Source organism: Rhinolophus hipposideros (assembly GCF_964194185.1).
Source record: "Rhinolophus hipposideros genome assembly, chromosome: 8".
Classification (NCBI taxonomy): Eukaryota; Metazoa; Chordata; class Mammalia; order Chiroptera; family Rhinolophidae; genus Rhinolophus; species Rhinolophus hipposideros.
In genome coordinates this window covers 58,271,377-58,279,292 of record NC_138054.1, presented here as the reverse complement: position 1 = coordinate 58,279,292, position 7,916 = coordinate 58,271,377, and the positions used below count along the sequence as shown (strand labels likewise).

Below are 7,916 nucleotides of genomic sequence, written 5' to 3'. Positions count from 1 at the left end.
CTTTCCTCAGTTATGCTCAGAACATATATGTGTGCCTGCCTGTGAACAAACACTTAGAGGGCACAGGATGGAGGTGGCTAGCTGGGGAGTCTGAATCTTCATCAAGAATTAGGGAACTGTTTAATCTTAAAACTTGGAAATATTAGAACCTTCCACTCACCTTTATAGCACTCCTGTCAGGTGTTTTTCCAGCCTCTCCTCAAACATTCACATTTATTTGTTCTTTCAACATTGATTGACAATGATTCTCGGCCAGGATGTGGGCTAAAAGAAGTCCCAGGATCTGTCCTCAAGGAGCTCATGACTATGGCGTCTACAGGAGATCCCTAAACCAGCCAAAGGCTTGGGGAAGACTTCTTGGAGGAAGTGATGCTTGAATTCAGTCTTGAAAGACCCACTGACAAGCGAAAGGGGGTTGTGGTACAAGATCAGGAACAGCATTCAAGGCAAAGGAAACAGCATACACAAAGACCCAGAGCTAAGAGAGCACATAATGATTTCAAGAACAATAAGTAATTCAGTTTGGTGGCTTGGTGAACACTGTAGCCAAAGTGGGGAATAGTGAGAGATGAAGCTGGCAGAAAATATGGGCCAAGTCCTGAAGCCTTTGCAATATTAAGGAGCTTGGGCGTTATTTTATGGGTAAGGAGAAGCGATGGGAAAGGGTTTTAAGCATGGAAAGGCACTCAATGCCTTATCTGATAGCTTGCTCTCATGTTCTTCATGACACTGAAGTGAAATTTGCCACCCAGGAGCTCTGCTTTATTGGGCCTATTGAACACTTGCCCCTTTGGTTCCCGAAACGTCAGAAGTCTGAAGGGCAGTGATGGCTCAAGTGCCCACAAGAAATCAAGGCCTGGATATATCTCCTCTTGTCAGGAGGAGGGGGTCATTCCACTACCATTAGTGACACGGCTCTTCCTGGCCTACACCCCGTTAGCTCAAGGGACAGAGCACGGGGCAACTGAGCCCCAGGCCACAGGTTAGAACACAGGAGAGTGATGGCACTTGCTATGTCCCAGAGACCTGGGAGGCTGTGTGGAGCACTCATCCACAAGGGCATGAATGGCTCCTTGCATGTCTCTATACCTCACAGGATCAAGGCCACCAGAGTGGGCGGTCCATTCAGGGAGTGTTGACTGAGGATATACTGTAACAAGCACTTTAGGATAGAAGATGCAGCCCTACCTCAGGGACTTACTCACCAGGGATGAAGAGTAGGTTTGACCCAGGAAACCCCTAGAGAGCAGCTCAAAAGCAAATGCCAAGCTATAGGGCAAAGGCCATTAGAGTTAGCAGAGATTCTAAAACAGGAGAAAAGAAATGGTCTGGAAGCCTTTGTGGAGGAAGTGGGGGTTGAATTCAGCCTTGATGGACCATGGCAATACTTGAAGGGTCTCAAAGAGGTAGAGGAAAATGTTCTATAATGTCAACTTTCTGTTTTAAAGAGAGTTCCACTTGGTTTTTGTACAAGTTGACCATTCAAAACCCCCTCTCCAACCATAATCATTCAACATATACCTAATATCATTTGCATGCCAGGCCTTACCCTGAGCTCTACGAACAAAGAAATGAATCAGTCATACATCCGGCTCTTGGGGAGCTCTCAGGCTATTGAGGGAAGACTGATAGTATGGGGTTACAACTACAATGGGGCTGAGATTTCTTCATTCATCAGTTCAAAGATAGGTTGTTCTAACCTCATACATGATGTTACATTGGTTCAATGTAACTTTGCCACCCCTTTCACCAAGCAGTGGAATGTATTTTCCCATCTTTTGTTTCTGTGCTGACTTTGTGACTTGCTTTGACAAATAGCAAGTGGCAGAAGTAGCATTGTGCTACTTTTAAGTCTAGTCCTCAAAAGACCTTGCAGCATCCATCTCTAACCCTCTTGGAATGCAGTGTCACTATGTAAGGAAGCCTAAGCTGGCCTGCTGGAAAATGAGACCATGTAGAACATACATGAGCTCTCCACCGAGGCTGGAATCTCTGGATTCTGGTAGGGTTTGGCCAACTGGAGTTCCAGCAGAGTATACATTCCCCTCGTTTCCTCCCTGAAGTTACATCATGGGCTGGCTGCGTCTCTCGACCAAGGTGCATAGCTCCTGTCTGTCTGCCCTTACCACAGCTCTCTTTGTCTCCAGATTCTAGTAATTGCTCTCCTTCCCTACTCCTTTAGACCTCAGGGTAGGCACTAGTGCCCTAACATTACTCACTGGAGTATTGCCTTATCGCTAGTCCCTGTTTTAAATAAGCCCTTTACCAAAATCTTCCCAAATGACTCACATTACCTGGAGACTGGGGATGGAGAGAAATCATGCTTGGCTGGGAAGCCCTGGGACATGCACGTAGTGCATTTGGTAAAGCAGGTCAAGGCACTAGAGTCCTCTCCTTCCAGTCCTTCTCCGAGTTATCAGAGTACCTGGCTGGCACACAGTAGGTGCTCTTTAAACCTTGGGCAACAAAAGAATGAAGGTGACATTTGCATAAATATTCATTCCATAAATACCAATGTCCACGCTGTGCCTCCCTATTTGTTGGCGTGGGGACCCACAGACAATGAGACAATGCCCATGTTTCACAGAACACAGGATCCTCATCTTAGTATTCACATCTCGGGTGAGTTTGCTAATCGTTTTATCGAACACTGTCAGAGCTGGAGGGGCCCTCAGAGACTTATTCCTTTCAACTCTCATTATACAAACGAGGAAACCAAGCTTCAGAGAAACAACCTTCTGGTACAGAGAAGAGCACTGAGTAGAAAGCAGCAGGGCTGGGTTCACACGCCCTCCCTGCCAGGGACTTGCGGGCCACTGTGGTCCTCTCTCCGGGCCTTGTTCTCCCTGTCTGTAACACCAGGCCAGAGTCACGGCGCCATCAGGCACAAAGGGCTGTTCTTAGCGCAGCGCCCTATCTCCGAGGAGGCCTTTCTCCAAGAAGGAGAGAGCTTTCTTTGTGAAACCTTCGTTTCCAAACCCTCCAGCTCCGGGTTTCCAAACCCCGCCTCCTCCTCTGGCCGCTGTGCGTTACCATGGAGATCGCAAGCCCCTCGCAGCTCCCTGCTGTTCGGCACCCCTCCCCCTTCGCCATCTCTCTTAGCCGTGTCTCCCCCAGGGCTGATAAACTCCCGAATTTCCCTTGGACAGGATTATTATCCCCCTTTGAAATCGGGGGAAACTGAGACCTAGAAAAGGGCAGGGATTTGCCTCAGGCTACTCGCAGCCTATCACTGGCAGAATCCTGACAGATTTCTTCCGCTTGGCTTGGTGCACCTGGCCTTCACCACAACCACTCCTCTGTGACGTTCAGCGCTCCTAACCAGGGAGGCTTGTTTCTCCTTTGTTTTTTTGTCTTTCCGCATTTTTTCGTAGTTTAACTTTTTATTCTAAGAAAATCAGAACATGTTCTGACTAAACCTTGAGTGTGAGGTTCAGTCTTTACATTAGTGACTTCAAATCTATTTTTGGATATGTTGTTTAAGTCCTTTGTGAACTGAAAATAGCGCTGGATAAAACCTGATAAAAAGCTACCTCAGAATGCACCAGCCCTGATTATGCTGTTGCAACAAAGATAATCACGTGTTAGTGCATCGCAAAACAGTACACAACCATGCAGAATTTACACAACAAACATCTGAGAGTTTGGACACATTATACCAAGTAGTTAAAAGTGTTTCTATAAATCTAGAAGTCAAGGATATCAAAACCCTGGCATATGGAAAATAGAATTTATTCTGCAAAGCTGGGTTCCAGTCTCAACCAGCTCATTTTGATTGTCTGCACATTACTTAACTTGAAAGCACTATATAATACCTACTCCCATGTGATGGCTATACAGTCGTGAATGGTCTTTGGAAGTTGTGAGATGCCTGGAAGATGTGGTTTATCATTATTAAATGAAGACTGGAGAAGGATCTCCTAAATTTTGTCACAAGGGCCACCAATGGTCAGTTGTTAGATTCTGAAATTTTCTGATTAACATATGTGATGCTAAAGGTCTATGATTCTAGAATCCTGAGTCTGATTCTAGTTCCAGAACCCTGTAAGCCTGACATTTTCTCTGATTCTATGCAAGTGTAAAGGCAAGGTCTGCAGGCCAGGGCAGCGTGGAGACCTAAGTCAGCAGGATGGTCCTAAGCCCCTAGGGAGGAGCAGCTGTCCCGGCTGTCCATGAGCTCACCAATGGAGCCATAGCTTCATTCCCATCAGACCTATCTTCAGCTCATCACCCTTCCTCCAACCAGCTTTCCTTGGGGCCTCATTGCCTGTATCATCCATATTCATCACACATTTTCTCCCATTAGGTCCAATTAAGCCGCTATGCCAACACTGTAGTAGTCAAAACCTTCCTTGATTAGTAGGCTCAGCAGAGGTGGCCCCAGATTAGGATAACTCCACCTGTCCCTTCCTTACCCCCACTCTGTAACCCATTACTATCCCCCTATCCTCCCACACCCCAGATCAGCATAGTGGCTAGAGGAGCATTCCTTTCTGCAGGTCCTGGTACATGGTGTTCCCTCCCTGATGTCCTCACAGGCAGCTGCTGACTCACTGCAGATCGCTAATGCACCAGGTATCCATGTATCCAGATGGGGCTGCTTCACTAGCTGCAGCAGCATGTACACATGTGCGGACACCACCAGACCACCACCTGGGTTCCAGGCCACTGCTGTTTACAGAGTTACCCTGAGCTAGTGCCTTCCTCTCTGCCTAAAGAAAGTTCTGGCCCTGTGGGCCTCACAGGGTATTTTGAGGCTTTTGAACCAGTTGAATCAACAATAAATTGTTCGACAATGATTTGTTGTGATGGAAAGTGCGATTTCAATACAATGTACCACGAAGACGTTCATGGTCAGCCTCATACAAGCACCACTGCCTAGCTGTGTGTCTTCAAGGAGGTCATTGTACTTCTCCAAACCTGCGTGTGTGTGTGTGTGTGTGTGTGTGTGTGTGTGTGTGTGTGTGTGTTGCTTTTTGAGGGCTTAGTATATGTTGGGCACTGTGTCTGGCATGTTGCATGGTTTACTCTGTACCAGTCAGGATTCTCAGGTGCAAACATTTAAGATCATGCCTGGCAAAACTAAGTAAAAGGGGCTTTATTGGCAGGCTGTTTGATGGCTCACTGAAATGATGGAGAAATTGGAGAGCCAGGAAGGGACAGCTGGACACAGCCAAAGTCCTGCCACAAGAACTCTGTTTAGGGCCACACAGCCCTTTGCTGCTCACCGTATACTCTTGGGCTCTTGTCCCCAACTGTATCCACCTGAAGTAATCTCTGACTGTCCTCACCCCTCTGCCTAACTCCCACCAGGCTCAACGCCTAGGTGAGGCACCAACTTGGCCAGGCCAGGCCCACAGAGGTCAGGGGAAGAGTTGCTGCCCTCTTCAGTTTCCACATAGCTTGGAATTCCTCCAGATAGGCAAAGTGTTTGGATACTGGGAAGTCTTCAGCAATCCTGAGTCAAGTAACATTCAATGTTACAGATGAAGAAACTGAGTCTCTAAAGGTTTATTTACGGGTCACCCAGCTAGTAGGTAGCTATACTAAGACCCATCTCTCAGGAATGGAAGCAACAAATGGATGTAGGCAGTCAGCAAAGATTAATCCCCTTTCTCCCTCAGTAATAGCTCTTGCTGGGAATGTTTGCTCAGCCAGGAGGAAGGCTTTCAAAGACTTTTGCACATTCTCTGTGACTCTGGAGCTGGCCCCTAACTTCCTTGCAACATCTACACTTTTAATTTACTCTGAGAGACTGACTGTTATTCCACTGGAGTATTACCACCATCACCACCACCACCATAATCATATTCCTTTTAGCTCATTGGAGCTTCATAAAATCCTGTGAGGTAAGTATTACTTCAATTTACCAAATGAGAACACTAGGGCTCAGAGAGGTTTAGTGACTGTCTCTAGCTCAGAAAGCAAGTAAGCCCAAATCCTGTCTAGATTTCCTGTCTCCAGAGTCCCACGACCTCTATTTTAAAGTAGCAGGCTGACAACAGGACACCCAGGATTCCACCCAGACACAGAATGTCAAGGCAGAAAGAGGCCTTAGCAAACTTTGCACGCATTCTCCCTTTTCACTGATGGGAAAGCTGAGGCCTAGAGAGAGGACGTGCCCTGCCCATCCTCACACAGCGCCATCTGTGAAGTCTCTGTATAGAAGCCAGGGTTTGAATTCAGTTCTCTTGCCGCTCAGCTTAGTGAGTATTCCTCACACCATTATGGAGCTCATTTTAAAGTTGATGTAACTGAGATGGACTGCAGGAGAGTACGTGGCCCACCCAGCTGTTGGGATGAGGGCCAGGCTAAGGTGTGTGCCCACAAGAAAGGACATGGAAACAGGATGGCTGGGAGATAGGAAGCTTTGCACCTCCAGAAAATCCTGTTCTCTCATAATCAGGAAATGTCTCCAACCATTAAGAGCCAATTAATTATCTTCTCCGGGTTGGCACAGTCTGCAACAGTCTTAAATTTGTGGGTTATTGGCATAGCTGGGGAGAGGAGTCTGAAGGCAATTAGACCTGAACAGATCAAACTTGTGCAGCCCAAGGAACGGGACCATTTTCGATACCTGAACACTGGGGAATTTCCATGTGCTTTGGCCATTGAGGCAGCCTTTCCATCACACAGATATTGCCCCCTCCTCCACCTCCTTCAAGAATCAGCTCAGATGGCATTCCTCTAGTAACAGTTTTTTCACTCCCACACTGGATGGGGACTTATTCTCGTCTCCCACAGCTACCCTAGGTCACAGCCCTGACCACACTGGGTTGTCGTTGTCTATAGGCCTGTCTCCTCCGTTACAGACTATTAATTCCAAGGTATGGACAGGTCTGCAACTGAAAGGCCTCAGCAAATGTTAGCTCAACAAAAGAATCGATATGTGTAGACCAGCACGGTGCTCTTCCTCTCCCATCCGCCATCTGCGGTGGAATCGTTGCCAAGATGCAGATTTTCATGGAAACCCTTACTGGGAAGACCATCACTCTTGAGGTTGAACCCTCAGATACAAGAGAAAATGTAACAGCCAAGATCCAGGATAAGGAAGGAATTCCTCCTGATCAGCAAAGACTGACCTTTGCTGGCAAGCAACTGGAAGATGAAGGTACCTTGTCTGACTACATTTACAAGGAGTCCACTCTTCATCTTGTGTTGACACTTCGTGGTGGTGCTAAAAAAGGGAAGGAGTCTTACACCATTCCCAAGAACAAGAAGCGTAAGAGAAAGAAGGTTAAGCTGGCTGTCCTGAAATACTACGTATAAGGTAGATGAGAATGGCAAAAACAGTGCCCTTCAGATGAACGTGGTGCTGGAGTTTTTATGCTAGACACTTTGACAGACATTATTGTGGTAAATGTCTGACCTATTGCTTCAACAAACCAGAAGACAAGTAATTGTACATGGGTTAATAAAAGACATGACCAAAAAAAAACCCAAAAAACAGAAAGAATGAATCGATAAAGAGGAAAGAACATCCAAGAACCCAGTCCTCACCCCAACTCCTCCTCTGTCTATTCCCACTCTAAACTCCAGGCTGAAGGATAGCAGTCTCTATCCTATCCCAATTCCTAGATTTGACCTTTGGATCAGGTTCTTCCGATAATGAAGTTTCAACTCGCCCCTAACTTTGAACTGGCTTCCCCTGCTCCTGACCAACTCCAAGAATACTGAGTTGCCTTCAGCCTAATGGCTCCAGAAGCTAAACTCTAGCAAGCACCCCGTCTGCAGGCAGCCCTCTGGCCAGTAGTTTAGCCAGGCTACCCTAGAGTAGCCACAAGGTTGGCATGCCCTTTGGGCATGACCTGAGGCAGGTACCAAGGACATTGGAATTGGACATGGTAGTCTACGAGTGTCCTAAGTCTGCAAGGCATTTGAGACCTATCTCAAAGGAGAGTGGGCATAGTCAAAAA

At 46.9% G+C, this 7,916-nt stretch overlaps 1 pseudogene across 1 annotated transcript; it reads left to right on the top strand.

Moving 5' to 3' along the window:
- The first annotated feature begins 6,951 nt into the window (after positions 1–6,951).
- On the top strand, positions 6,952–7,400 carry LOC308500737 (ubiquitin-ribosomal protein eS31 fusion protein-like; annotated as a pseudogene). The gene has a single exon. The product of its transcript is annotated as a ubiquitin-ribosomal protein eS31 fusion protein-like (transcript).
- The last annotated feature ends 516 nt before the right edge of the window (positions 7,401–7,916 follow it).